Here is a 15,408-nt window from a genome sequence, read left to right on the forward strand (position 1 = left end):
CATTGAAGGATAGGAGCAAGGGCAAGGAAGGCAGTAAGTGGACTGGGGAGGGGGGGGGGCGTGTGCATGAGGTAGAGGAGAGGGGAGAGGACAGAGCCCTGGGGCCACGGAGGGGTAGAAGGTGTGGGAATCGGCGTTATGGATGGTAACGTAGGAGGGCTGGCGGGAGAGGAAGTAGGCAACCAGACAGATATAGTTGATAGGAAGGGCACAGTTTAAATAGGAGACTGGGATGCTATACACGGTCTTAGGCCTTTTCGAGGTCTAGGAAGACAAAAATGGCAGAGCGACAGGAGTTAAGCTGGAGGGAGAGGAGATGAGTGAGGTGTAGGTGTTGGTCATCAGCAGAGAAGGAAGGTCAAAAACCACACTGGGTGTTAGGGAGGAGGCGGTGTCGGTGGAGGTGGTGATGGATGCGCCGGGTAAGGATGGATTCCAAGAGCTTGCTGGACATCGAGGTGAGACATATAGGGCAATAGGAAAAGGCATCAGATGGTGGCTTGTTGGGTATGGATAACATCAGGGTACGGGAGGTTTTCCACAGGTCTGGGTAGAAGCCAGTGGCAAGGATTATGTTGTAGAGGGCGGCAAGGACTGCAAGGAAGGAGGAAGGGTAGTATTTGAAACGCGGTCGTGACCGGAAGCGGTGTAGCGTTTAGTGCGGGGTGTGAGGCTGATGTACTGTGTAGTGATGGGACTGTTAAGTCCTGATGGTGGTGTGTGGCCCAAGGACTGGAAGCTGGGAGCCAGAGGAGGAGTGGAGGTATCCGTACGTTCGATGACATCAGGGAAGAGGGAATAATCAAATTGAGGATCATGTGGAATGAAAAAGACATGGGATAAGTGGGAGGCAAAGTGTCTGGCCTTACCGAGGTTGTCAGGAAGGGGACGGTCATCGAGGAGGAGAGGTAGGGCGGTGGAAAGCAGGCCAATACTTGGAACACTTTACAGGGAGTTGTGTGCATGTCTGCCGCCAGGCACGGCGTGTCTTCGCAGTAAGCAAGTTGCGGATGTGTCGTTGTAAATACCAGTCATGAGTGCAGAGGAAGGATCGGTAGAGGTGAGGGGATTCACGAAGGAGGAGGGCGGCCTGTGGGGCAGGCCCGGGCGCTGAGGGTGGATGGCTTTGTTTGGTAGGGACGTGTTCAGCGTTTATCGTCGACTTTTGTGGTATTTCGGGTCATTTGCGGCCTCGAGTCTCAGCGTCATCTACGTCGTTTCGAGGCGTTCTAACCGATAGTAAGAATCACCAACAATTGCGATCAAGACACTTATGAATAAACTGATATATTTTTCTAAATACTAAGTTTAAATCTTGGTGAGCTGAGGCTGAAATGAAACTGACAGTATTGGCAGCGCTGCTCAGTCATAATTTGGAGCCGGTCGGAGTGACCGAGAGGTTCTAGGCGCTACAGCCTGGAACCGCATGACCGCTACGGTCGCAGGTTCGAATCCTGCCTCGGGCATAAGTCCGAAAAGAGTTTCAGCATACTTTTTCTCTCATTGGTCTCGGATAGAGTTACTATGGAGAAAAAGAAGAGCATCAATATTGTCCGGATGTGAGGTGACCGTCTTGAGTTGAAAATAAAACCTGCATAACCAAAATTTCTTCCAGAAGCAGAACTAGATGCGTGTGTACACAGTATTTTTCTGGAGATACTCCGAAGAGTAGCAAAATATTTTCGGCTCGTTTTCCACGAAGAAGCCGTATTTTCTTTTATTTTTGATTTAAACATCTCTCTAATGTATCTTCTGGAGCAAGATTATCATCGCCATCTGCCCACAAAGCAAACTTCATTACTTCCTCTGGTAGTGTTCTTGTGGAGTTTGATGAAAGAATGGATTGTGCATGTCTCTTTCACTATAATGTTTTTTACCTGATTGGAAAAGTACAAAAGCCTTTTAGTACACCAGTTTGTAAATCCGCACCGATGCGATCCGTGCTCTGAATATGAAAGTTTACTGAAAATAAAATAAAATGTTCTGTTGTTGAAGGTATTTGAGTGGTTCCATTCAATTTGTCGCTCACGAATTCGGTCGGGCGAACTGGTAAAGTATTCTTATGTACCGTGTTCGGCTGTTCTTTCAGAGAAGGAACATCGACTCTGAACCAGCGCGACTTACACTACATTCTGTGACCGACCTCGATTTCGACTGAGAGTTATCAGTTAACATAGCAGTAAATGGATTCTACGTCTAACCTCGCCATGACTTCACGCCTCTTACCTTCAGATATCATTTTTAAATTACAAAATGGCGCCCAGAAAAAAGCCGCTACCTCATGACACCTCATACTTTGAGGTGTTTACGTAAAAGTTCTATTTCAGAGGGTTCTTTGCCCTTGGGCGCCTGACTCAAATGCTGAAGATGCAGTGTAGGTAATTTCTTAAGTTCTAAATCCTTGTACGCCTCTTTGAAGGGTTACAAAAACCCTCATGTTTTAAAAGCTATAAAATAAACGATAACGTATAAAAATTACAGCGATAGAATAGCATACGTACCGTGAGAAGCTACCATCAGCGTGCTATCAGTTCCTACAGTTCGAGCTATTCCTGTCTTCTCAGAGATCTCTTCCCTCAAAGACGAATATTGGCTTTCTACCGATCCTAACACTGTTAGCTGCGTATTCCAGCGAGTGTCGTTGGATTGCTCCAGCGATCTATCAAGAGCATTAAGAAGGCCACTTTTCTTTGCGTAAATGACGAATTCTTTCATCGCTGTCAAAAAACCGGGAACTTGTGGACAAGTGACGCTCTTATATTCCGCCGTAAAAGCATGTCGTACGACTGTATTTGGCATACGGCAGGAATAATTCAGTCGTGAATAATCGCGCAGTGCGGCGACAACGTTGGCACCTTGGTCAGTTGCAAAATGCTTCTCTTTCAAGTAGAGTCGTAGATTTCAAGAGACATAAATCGCCCGAATAATTCTCCTAGAATTTTATCATCCGTTTTTGGTTCATCTGGGAGATAAATTGTAAACAAAAGACGAGATCTGAGAATCCAGCCAACAAAACAGGAGACAGTGAATATTAGCTAGTGGTTCCTTGTTGTCTGTCGTTGGTGAACATTGATCTTTGTTATATGAGCAATTATCTCAGGCATAATTATGTCTCTTATATCTGACATGTGGCGCGATGCAGTTGTGGGATGCAAATACGTATTCTTAAGTTGCTCCATTGTCGAATAACGTCTGAACATGACGTAGAAAACCTACACCTCTTATACTTTCGTATGCACACATAGCACGCATTTATCAACAGTTATCTCCTGAGCAGGTGTAGGAAGCCGTTTCTCGTGTACATGAGAGCCTTGCTTATTAGGCACGCATGGGTGGCGGGTTCTGTGCGAAATGCCACTTGACCATTTACACTGAAGCGCCACAGAAACTGGTATAGGCACGCGTATTCAGAGATATGTAAACAGGCGGAATACGGCGCTGTGGCCGGCAACGCCTGTGCAGGACGACAAGTGTCTGGCGCAGTTGTCAGATCGGTTACTGCTGCTACAATGGCAGGACCATTTCACGAGTGTACCGTGAATATTAGGAATCAGGCAAAACATCAAAAAATGGCTCTGAGCACTGTGGGACTTAACATCTGAGGTCATCAGTCCCCTAGAACTTAGAACTACTTAAACCTAACTAACCTAAGGACATCACACACATCCATGCCCGAGGCAGGATTCGAACCTGCAACCGCAGCAGTCACGCGGTTCCGGACTGAAGCGCCTAGAACCGCGAGACCACCGCGGCCGGCTCTCAAGGATTCTCTTATCGCTTGCATTCGTCGCAAACAGCGTAGAGAGCAAAGTCTGTTAGATCCAAGTACGCGAGCTTCACTAACTGTGCGCGTTATCCAGAGCTTAACTCAGGATCACATTTTTTATTTACTACATGTCCGATGACGGTAGTACTGTTAGAACAGTTTTGAGCTTTGTTTAATGCAGTTTCACGTAGGTCTGCACTTGCAGATGGACGCACACCGTCGTCAAGTAATGATACCTTCCAGTAGCAGATTTCGGTCACTATTTTCAGCGTAGGGCATGTTAGAGGCTACCAACTATGACGCCGGCGGAGTCTTGATGCAGCCGCACGCAGCCAGCCGACTCCACCGCCACGCCGAGCACGCTATGAATATGGTAATACAGAAAACGCTCGCTTTCCTAGCTGCGCATTCTTCTTTCGCTTTCTTCAATTTCCTTGCAATGTGATAGATGCTCATAAAGACGCAAGGCACAGTATTCACCGTTTGCCCGCTAAGAGAGTCATATGTTCAGCTGTTTTTTCCTTCCTCATTTACTACACCAGGTCAGCCCGTCTCGTGTAATTTATTTATATGTTAAATTAGAATGAAGTCATACAATGCTCATGTTAAAAGGCAGATACCAGGGCAGGCGCCTTGTATAGTTCACTTGTTGTGAGCTCTTGCTGTCAATTCCATTCCATCTGTTGTTTTTTTCTATGCTTTCTACAGTATCTGGCGACCCAATTTTTTTTATCATTATTTGAATAATTTGTGAGTGAATGTTTAATGAATTTGATAAAATTTCAATAATTATTGCCTATGCTGTTTAATACAGTTTTACTGATTAAACCACTTGTATGTTGAACAGCACTCCTTGCATTTCATTTATAGAATCTAAATAAAATTCACACCTCTTTCTCCATCCCACACGTGGTATCTTGCACCCTCAGCTACTTGTATTACATCTTGCATATGTTTGTTCTGTCTACTTTTGCCTTGAGGCTTTTCAGCCTGTCTCTGATACCATATATATTTTCATTATTTTATTTGCTATTTTAACTGCATTTGTATTTGTGTTGACTTTTAAGATTTCCTGTTTGGAGACCTTCAGCCGTGAAATAATTGCCTTTTTGAAACTCGTAGTTCTAAAGGTTCACCTATGTGCTGTTATGATTTAAAGGTGCTTTTAAATTGCAATAAATTATAATTTTGAGTGAATCTGACCGACACTTTATTTGGGCCTTTCCACAATCCTAATCACCTGTTCTGCCCTGCGGGTTTTGTGAGCGTCTCACATCGCACTTTGAATGTGTGACCTGCTCTCACAAAATGTCCATACGCTGCCTGGAAACTATGGGCCATAGTGACAGAGGAAGAATGTGTGATAAAATAATAATAATAATAATAATAATAATAATAAGTTTGTACACTAAGTAAGCCCTAATCGTATCGCGTCTGGAGAATCGCATCGATGAATTAGCTGCTACGGAGCAGCGCACGTGTTCATGGTAGTAGCCAGCGATATGTGGCTGTGACAGTTCGGCAAACTGTACTGGAGAACTGCACTCCCAATGCGGTCAGTGTGGGAACCTTCTGGAAAGGCCTCTTCCGACATCCGTGCAGTGATCCCGCACATGTTGATAAGGCTGCAGATGCCTCCCACTCACTGGCGAAGGCTGTAAAGTGCGGGTTCGAGGGCCGCCGCGAATAAGACTCGTGATAAAGGACATCCCTGTCAGACAGACAGTCCAAGAGTGATGTGTTTGGTGTGGTGGCCGTTGACCATAACCCGGGAGTGAACCCCATGGATTAAACGTAGGAACACTCTTGACGACGTCTGCGAGAGGCTCATGTGTTGAAGCACGGCACGAAGGAAACCGTGGTCGACACGATCAAAGGCGTGATCAAAATCGACAGAGACGAGCTCCCATCAGGTGATAGAACGCGCGGCAGAATTCGTCCGGTAAGCTTTCTGATGGCGGTGATCGACGCCACTGTTAAATCTTCAGCGGTTGTGGCAGCCAGCATGGCGTCGTCCTGGGCCACTACTCTGGGATCATACAGGGTGTTTCAAAAATGACCGGTATATTTGAAACGGCAATAAAAACTAAACGAGCAGCGATAGAAATACACCGTTTGTTGCAATATGCTTGGGACAACAGTACATTTTCAGGCGGACAGACTTTCGAAACTACAGTAGTTACAATTTTCAACAACAGATGGCGCTGCAAGTGTTGTGAAAGGTATAGAAGACAACGCAGTCTGTGGGTGCGCCATTCTGTACGTCGTCTTTCTGCTGTAAGCGTGTGCTGTTCACAACGTGCAAGTGTGCTGTAGACAACATGGTTTATTCCTTAGAACAGAGGATTTTTCTGGTGTTGGAATTCCACCGCCTAGAACACAGTGTTGTTGCAACAAGACGAAGTTTTCAACGGAGGTTTAATGTAACCAAAGGACCGAAAAGCGATACAATAAAGGATCTGTTTGAAAAATTTCAACGGACTGGGAACGTGACGGATGAACGTGCTGGAAAGGTAGGGCGACCGCGTACGGCAACCACAGAGGGCAACGCGCAGCTAGTGCAGCAGGTGATCCGACAGCGGCCTCGGGTTTCCGTTCGCCGTGTTGCAGCTGCGGTCCAAATGACGCCAACGTCCACGTATCGTCTCATGCGCCAGAGTTTACACCTCTATCCGTACAAAATTCAAACGCGGCAACCCCTCAGCGCCGCTACCATTGCTGCACGAGAGACATTCGCTAACGATATAGTGCACAGGATTGATGACGGCGATATGCATGTGGGCAGCATTTGGTTTACTGACGAAGCTTATTTTTACCTGGACGGCTTCGTCAATAAACAGAACTGGCGCATATGGGGAACCGAAAAGCCCCATGTTGCAGTCCCATCGTCCCTGCATCCTCAAAAAGTACTGGTCTGGGCCGCCATTTCTTCCAAAGGAATCATTGGCCCATTTTTCAGATCCAAAACGATTACTGCATCACGCTATCTGGACATTCTTCGTGAATTTGTGGCGGTACAAACTGCCTTAGACGTCACTGCGAACACCTCGTGGTTTATGCAAGATGGTGCCCGGCCACATCGCACGGCCGACGTCTTTAATTTCCTGAATGAATATTTCGATGATCGTGTGATTGCTTTGGGCTATCCGAAGCAAACATACAGGAGGCGGCGTGGATTGGCCTCCCTATTCGCCAGACATGAACCCCTGTGACTTGTTTCTGTGGGGACACTTGAAAGACCAGGTGTACCGCCAGAATCCAGAAACAATTGAACAGCTGAAGCAGTACATCTCATCTGCATGTGAAGCCATTCCGCCAGACACGTTGTCAAAGGTTTCGGGTAATTTCATTCAGAGACTACGCCATATTATTGCTACACATGGTGGATGTGTGGAAAATATCGTACTATAGAGTTTCCCAGACCGCAGCGCCATCTGTTGTTGAAAATTGTAACTACTGTAATTTCGAAAGTTTGTCTGCCTGAAAATGTACTGTTGTCCCAAGCATATTGCAACAAACGGTGTATTTCTATCGCTGCTCGTTTAGTTTTTATTGCCGTTTCAGATATACCGGTCATTTTTGAAACACCCTGTATCACGAAGCACAGGATGCCTTCGTACTCTGGGTCCTGGGCATAAAACGTCGTGTGATGCTGGACGAACGCTGCAGCGACGCGTCCTCCCGCTGCTGTCTCGACTGATGCTGGCTCTTGCGGTGGCGCCTCCCTCTGATGACGTGATGTACGGATGTGATGTCGGTGGGGATGGTCTCTCGTGCCATGACGCGGACTCGGTCTCCATTAAGCCGTTACACGGTGAGACGGAGGAGCGAGCTTCGAGGCGGTTAACCGCTGTCTGCCGATCTCGTGGTGGCAGCTGTGTCATTAGTCCCCTCAGCGCTGTCTAATAAAATTCCGACGTCGCCTGACACAGCCGTATCCCACGAGCGTCCGTCAGAGAGCCGGCTTGGCGCAGTCGAGCCACCAGTGTTAGGCGGGAGGACGGACGGGCAGAAGCCGGAGGCAGCGGTCCCACAGAGGACCGATCTCGTGCCGACATGCGTCCTCTTACACTTTGGGAACGTTCGGTGTCGACGGACCACGGCTCCACTGTGCGCACTGACGGGGGAGCGTGATTGCATAGACGTATGCCAAATCGTCGGTGAGAAGTGTCGGCCACGGTTCCACGTCCCTTGCCGCTGCTCTGAGTCCTCAGGAGACGCAGATCGGTCGAGGCAGCTGGTGGAGCGGCCGGTGAAGTAGGTGTAGCCACGGACGAGGCGCCACACGTCTCGAAGCGCCATCTCCTGCACGAGTGGTCGTAGTGCGAGGCAGGAAGAGTAGCGTTGCGTCGGTCCGCCGGATCCAGGACGCTATTAAGATCGCCGCCTATGACATAGTGTTCTAGTGTTCCCATTCAGGAGTGGAGCAATTCCGTCAGAATAAAAGGCGATCCATTCACCGCGACGAGACGTCCCGGAGGGCGAGTATACATTGACAAAACGGACTGCTCCCACCGTAATGACAAGCCCTCGTGCAGACGGCAGACACGTGACGACTGAAGCCTCGACGCCGCCGCTTAAGAGGACGGCAGTTCCACCGGCAGCATCGCTAGATGGGGTGCTGTAAGCAGTGTACCCGTGAATGTTCAACTGCAGTTCTGTGTGGACTCGTCGAAGAAGGGTGATATCGAGGTCCGTTGCATGGCGCGAGATTCGATCCGGCGACCTTCGGATTACGAACACGAGCGCTTACCGCTGCGCCACGACGCTGTAGGAAATTGTAAATCGTAGAGAGTATTTCACCGCAACGGTATCTTTTAACTGTCGATTTTCTCGACAACGGCTGAGAAGTGCGTCTTGGTGCTTTGCCACATTACCCCTCTGGCCATGAGCTTTTATTATGCGCAGTATGAATCGAATCTGAATTTCACAATTGGCGACCTCCCTTGTTAGTGGCGGTACCGTACTCACGAGGTCAGCTGAGGAGGGACAATAATTTTACTCTCGGGCAACACTGATTTTCACACAAACGCGGGTACGTCCACCCCTGCGATATTTCGCCACACTTTCCACAGTCTCCTTTGATTACCTTCAGTTACGGGAAGACGCGACCACCGCTGCGACTTTTGCCTCGCAGCAACTCGCCCAGACGACCAGTAAACAGTGTGGAGGCGGGCGCTGCACTCGGCCAGCCGGCCCACGGACGCGCGCACATCGCGGCACCCGGACACCGAGCTACCGACTCAACTGCCACACAGTTGAGTATTCACTCGGATGTTACTGGAAAACGCATTGGGCGTGTTCCAAGAAACCGGCATAAGCTGTAAGATGCCGCACATAGTGGGGGTCTAGGAACGCTACTTTCACGGGTAAGTTAAAGCTATCTTTACTGGGCAGCTTACGCCAAAGGTCAGAAACTGTTTCGAAAAATTCTTTATTACGGAAACCACTTTCTCCGATTAGAAACTGATGAGGCTGTCTTTTTTCGAAAAATAAATTAGTAAATATTCCAAGCTCTTCGAGTCTACGGGAGAGGAGATAACGACAGATATCAACACTTCGCTCCATATACAGACTAGTCGCAGTTCAACGTCGTTACCAAAAAATCTCGGCAACTTCTTCACCGATTTACTTGACATTTTAACACAGTACTCTAATAAACTTTTGGACTGACACAGGCTATACATTTTTGTAAATGTACGAGTATATGGTGCATACATATACCATACGGGGCGTTCAGAAAGAAGTGTCGCATACTTTGAGGGGTTGCAGTACTTATCTAAACAAGAAAAGCAAGTCCAATAAACACGGGCCCGGAAACGCAAACTTTCTGAGATGAATCCGATAAACGCGGCTTCGGAAATGCATCCTTTCTGCGATAACTCGTGTTTGCAGTTGTTGAGCCTGACGTCCATTCGTGATAATGCATCCCTCTGCCCTCCGGCGTAAGGAGTGACGCACCCTTGGACGTATACACCGTTGTTGTTGTTGTACCTCCTACCACGCATTGAAGACGCGACCCTACAGTGTCCGCACATCCTCCATTCGCGTGGCGTAGAGCAGTTCCTTCGTGTGTCGCCATAACCAAAAGACTAGGAGACTGAGGTCTGCACACCGAGGTGTCCGCGCCCCCCTGCCCGACCAGTGCAGCGGCACGATCCACGAACCACACATCTGTATTCGTTGCTGCTGTGGCACAGTCTCCAGCAAGGCAGGCAGTACATTAATGAGAACGTCCAGATGATGTTCCCCAGTTAACCTTTGTGGCAGCACGAATGGCCACACTAATCTGTCACCGAGTACGCTTGCCCATACGTTGACTGAGAATTGGTCGGAGATTTACACCTACTCATACACGCTGCTTATGGAAATTCAGAAGACCGTCTCTTATGAACCCTGCCTCATCAGTAAATAAAATCCTGCATGTGAACAGTGGATCTGCGGCACGCTTCTGCAACAGCCACTGGCAGAACCCCCGCCTGCCATGGCGATCCCGTGGCCTAAGGGCCCGAAAGCGCTCTATGTGTTATAGGTACAGCAACCGTTCATGAAGTGAGAGAGCGAGACATGCCTTCTGCTGCTGCTGCTGCTGCTGCTAGCCATCGCACACTCGTCCCAGGGGCTTCTTTCACAGAAAGCAGCACACGGCCCTCCATGTCAGGGGCCATCCACCGTCAGTCGTCCACGGTGCAAGGAAAAGCAGCCGCTGCAAAAGACTGCCGCACAGGTTATCAGAGGGCCCTCTGCCCTGTGGATATTTTCCACCGTAGAGTGCGCGGGCTCACAGGATACGCCCAGTTGCTAAACCGTAGCAGATTACTATCCCCTGTTTCACTTGTCAAGCAGTAGACTTCCATTGCTAACAAGTCGTGAAAGATACAGAAAATATAAATTTACTACACCACCTGAACGTACAATGAGTGCTATAACAGTAAACATAAGCGAATCCGCGATTGAAAGAAGGTAAAACACCACGATAAGTACCCAGAGTTGACAGTACTGCACAATAGGGCACACAAACAGGATGGAAAATATCTTAGCCTACAACACAACTCGAGCCACACAACTGACAGCGGACCACCTAATGGCAGCAATGCAACGACTGTGTTAATATCCGCAACCAACCATCGCACCCCCTTCCTATAAATACGTGTTTATCTCATAAGTACGTGATTTCGGATCCATGTTTACTGAACTTATTTTTCTTGTTCCGATGAATACTGCCACCTCTCAAAGTACTCGACACTTTTTTTTGAACACCCTGTATTAATATACTATGTAAAGAGCCCGTGTGTGGTTGTCAGGTTCCTATCGGGTGCCTCCCCACACGACGGGTAGAAGAAAGCCTCCCAGATATAAGTGGTGTTGGGGAAACGAAATACCCAGGGTGGGCCAAATACTATTACAAAATCCATCAGCGTCTGATTTGGTTTCCAGTGCCTGTTGGTCAGCGTTTGTTCACCTAGCTGGTGTGCATGTTAGACAAGTAGCTTGATCTCAACAAAATTCTTACACTCTCGTGATCTCCATCGGAGGTAACACAGAAACATCCTTCAACTTGAAGCAGTCGTGTCAGAACAACAGGAAAGAATTCAACTATCCCAGGTCAGCGAATAGGCTGGATTCCCATTCTGGTCACAGGATTTTGAGGGAACCAGACGTGGCATGTCGAGAAGAATCGGAGTTTTTCAAAACCTCTTTGTACAAAACTAAAGTTTTTCGTAGGTACACTGAACGAAAACAGTTTACCGGAGCGAGGTAAACTGAAACAACTAACTAATACGCTCGACAGATTCAGCATCAAAATTATGGCAGTGCAAGAAACCTGAAAATCACAGGTTCTTATAGAAAAGTCACAGGATGGAAACAATTTGGCAGCATATGTTTTGCAACACAGATTCAGACACTCATTATACGTCACCTTCAGAAAGACTTTCAACACTGCCGTCGTAGACCGCTCAAATGAGAACCAATAAAAATGGTCATTACCCAATGGAAAAACCAGGAGTGGCTTCGAATCAGACCACCTCTTACTCCAAATGAAAATAAAATTTCAGACCAACAGAAAACCCTGAGTTTCCGGGCTGATCTAGAATACCTAGAACTTACAACAACAAGAAGATCATTGAAGAAATGAGCAGGGTATATACCAAAAACTGGTCTGAACTCGCGGCAAAAGTGAAGCAGACACTAACCGCCGCGAAGCAGAAAACATATGTGGTGGAATACCAAAAGCGACCAAGCTGCCGAGTATAGGATTAAAGCATGGAATCATTTCCATAGTCACACAACAGCAGACTAGTGGCACGTATTCGTAGAGGTACGGGAAAACGCTTCTAAAATCATTCGACGAGAAAAACGCAAATACGATAATAAGAGGTTGATTGAAATAGAAGAAAACTTTACAAAGAACAACAGGTGTAATTTTACAAGACCTACAGGGACAAATTAGCTGGCTACCATGAAGAACTAATGAGAATTTTAACGGACACCACTCAAAAGTAAAATTCATGCGAGAAGTATCAAATTCATTCGAAATTCACACAGGAATCCGACAAGCAGACCGCTCATCGCCACTCTCGTTCAACGTCCTACTTGGAGAAATAATAAGAGAATAGTAAAAAACATGTCAACGGCATCAAAACTGGAAAAGAGAAAGGAAAAAGAGTCATCGTAAAATGCCTGCCCTTTGCTGATGACCTGGATATGTAAACAAACAGCAAAGATGAAGCCACACTAACGCTATACAAACTGCATAAAATGTACTATAAAGCTGGACTCCAAACTTAGTATCAAAAACCTCAGTGTATGGACACCAAATCAGCTGGAACACTTCCACTGAAAACACTGTACGGAAGAATCTCACAGGTCACTCACTTCAAGTACTTAGGAGAAACCATCCAATCCACAGGTCTGAGCACAATCTCCAGCACCGGAAGAATATCAAAACTGTAAAAGGCGTACAAGCTGACGTGCATTCGCTGTAACAAAAGAGCAACATCTCGTAGTGCAAAACTACGGCACTACAACACGCCTGTCTTATCAAAAGCCTTGTATACGTCAGAAACTACAGTTTTGTGGCTTCAGCTGCCAGAGGCTGCAGTCATGTGTGTGTGTGTTTTGTCGTCTGGTCGTCTATTTTCGACAAAGGCCTTGTTGGCCGAAAGCTTATATTGTGACAGTCTTTTTGTTGTGCCTATTTGCGACTCAGCATCTCCGCTGTATGGTGAGTAGCAACTTTCCTTTATATAATGTTGTTACATTCCAGATTTTCCATTGTTGTAGGAATGTTTATAGGAGTACTGAGTAAGAATTTGAAGTAAATGTGGTTAAGAACTTTTCGAGACTTTCCAATAACTTTTCGTCTTTATACAGCGTATACACATTTATGTGACACTTATATAAAACAAAAGATATAGCCTATGTCTGTCTGGACATTTATTAGGATATCGCATAAAAATACGAAGTAAATTAGGCAAGTACTTTTTGAAATGTTTGCCAACAACGTTTCTACTTTATTCATTTATTTTGAAAAAATGTGTAGCAAATTTGTCTATACGAAAATTTATTAGAGTATCGTGTGAAAATTTGAAGTAAATCGGTGAAGAAATTTTCTAGATTTTCGCGAACAGCGTTTCTCTTTATTTATAAAAGAAAATTTAGCATATGTCCTTCTGTGCGTTTATCACAGTGTAGAAATCTGAAGTAAATCAGTCAAGTACCTTTAGACATTTTTCCTAACGAACTTTCGGAGATTTTTCCTAACAATGTTTCCCATTTATGTATGTACTACCATAAGATATACAGGGCAAAGAAAAATTCGCGCACTCTTACTTCGCAGCGCGGTTCCTCACATACTGGCAATACAAAAAAGACTGTCACAAAATTTCGTCCTGCGCATATTTCGAGTAGTAAATGAATGTTAAAAACTGGCAATCTGGCAACTCTGTAATCGCATGTACAGTAACTACCTTTGTTGGCAGACAGGATATTACTGGGCAGTTAGGTTTTGGATGGCATGCAGGAGGTCGAGGGTTCGATTATGGTTTGAGGCATATTTGTTTTTATTTGCTTAAAGTAGTCTGCGTGGTACGGCATCTGGCGTCGTAATCGTCATACAGCAATTATTGTGCGTCTTCTACAAAACATTTGCAATTACATACTACGAACACAGAAACGGGAGTACAATCGTTTCCATTGGTCAGCTTTTTTAAAGAAGCCTTTTGCACGTCGTGGACGCGAATTGTTTCGTGCCACTTCATGTACTAGAATCCAAACCTGTTTTTTGTGTATCCTCCTCCCAATAGTTCCATCGAAATTATTTCCAAAGAATGCTACTGGTGACGCAATGCCCTAACGGATTGTAATGGATTTGAACGTGGTAAGAATAATAGTTGGTTTTAATCGATGGGGGAGGGCACACAGAAATCAGGTTTAGAGGCTAGTAGATGGAGTGATGCGAAACAATTCGCCTCCACGACATACAAAAGATGTCTTTAAAAGGTGAATAATGGAAACGAATGTATTGTTTCCGTGTTCGTAATACGTAACTGTAACAGTTCTGTGAGAGACTCACTGCAATCGCTGTATGACGGTTAAGACGCGAGATACCGTACACGCAGATACTTTTAGCGAATAAAAACAAATAATCCACAGTCCACAATGGAACCATAAACCCTTTGCTTGCTAACCCAAAACGATATCCACTGCAGAAAACTACTTCACCTGCTGACGGTGGTAGTTACCGTACATTTTATTAGTGTTGCCAGACCGCCGATATTTAACGTCCATTTACTGCTCGAAATAAGCGTAGAACGAAATTTTGAGAGAGACATTTTTGTATTGCCAGTACGTGAGGAATTTCCCTGCAAAGTCTGAGTGCGTGACTTTTTCTTCACCCTAAATGTTCCAAATTTCTATAGCCTGTATCCGTCCGAAAGTTTATTATTGTATAAAAAACTTACGTAAGTCGGTCTAGAACTTTTCGAGATTTTTTGGTAACATTCTCAAACAATGACTTATCTTCATAAGGAAGTATTGGTTTTATATATGCATTTATACACCATACATATTAAAAATATGTAGCCTGTGCACGTCCGAACATTTATTATAATATTGTGTAAAAATATTAAGTCAATCAGTCAAAGTTCTTTCGAGATATTTGCTACAAACGTTTCCTGTTTATATAATATTATTATTCTCGATTACTTTCCTTTAGGAGAGCGCGTGAACCTGAGTCAAACATAGCTTCACTTCCTTTCCCTCCTTCCTTTTCTTTCCAAAAATGTGGTTCTCTGTTCCCTTCGTCTGTCCATTTCTGCCTTGTAGTTTCTCTGGTTGGGCAGTGTCCAAGTTCCGTGCTTTTTATTTTTCTCCTGAATTGTTCTTCGTCCTCAGTTTATTCTTCTGAGATTTCCATTTATTGCAGGTCTCCTTGTGTGTCTTTTATCCAGTTGGTGTTTAATTTGCTTGCATTAACGATGTTAAAAATCATCCGTTCTACATAGGCGCCCATAGAACTGTAGGCATCTTTTCCTACATTTATCTGTAATGTTGTCTGTGTGTTCGTAGAGTTCCTTTGTAAGTCCTTCGGTCAAGGTTCCGTCTCGGAGTACAGCGATGTAGATTTTTCTAAGAATTTT

At 45.7% G+C, this 15,408-nt stretch overlaps 1 protein-coding gene across 1 annotated transcript in view; it reads right to left on the reverse strand.

Moving 5' to 3' along the window:
• The window catches only part of LOC126460492 (NAD(+) hydrolase sarm1-like), a 1,203,839-nt gene that overhangs the window by 1,143,809 nt on the left and 44,622 nt on the right, over positions 1 to 15,408 (reverse strand). The gene's annotated exons all lie outside the window — the stretch shown is intronic.

This window comes from Schistocerca serialis, chromosome 1, assembly GCF_023864345.2.
Source record: "Schistocerca serialis cubense isolate TAMUIC-IGC-003099 chromosome 1, iqSchSeri2.2, whole genome shotgun sequence".
Lineage (NCBI taxonomy): Eukaryota > Metazoa > Arthropoda > Insecta > Orthoptera > Acrididae > Schistocerca > Schistocerca serialis.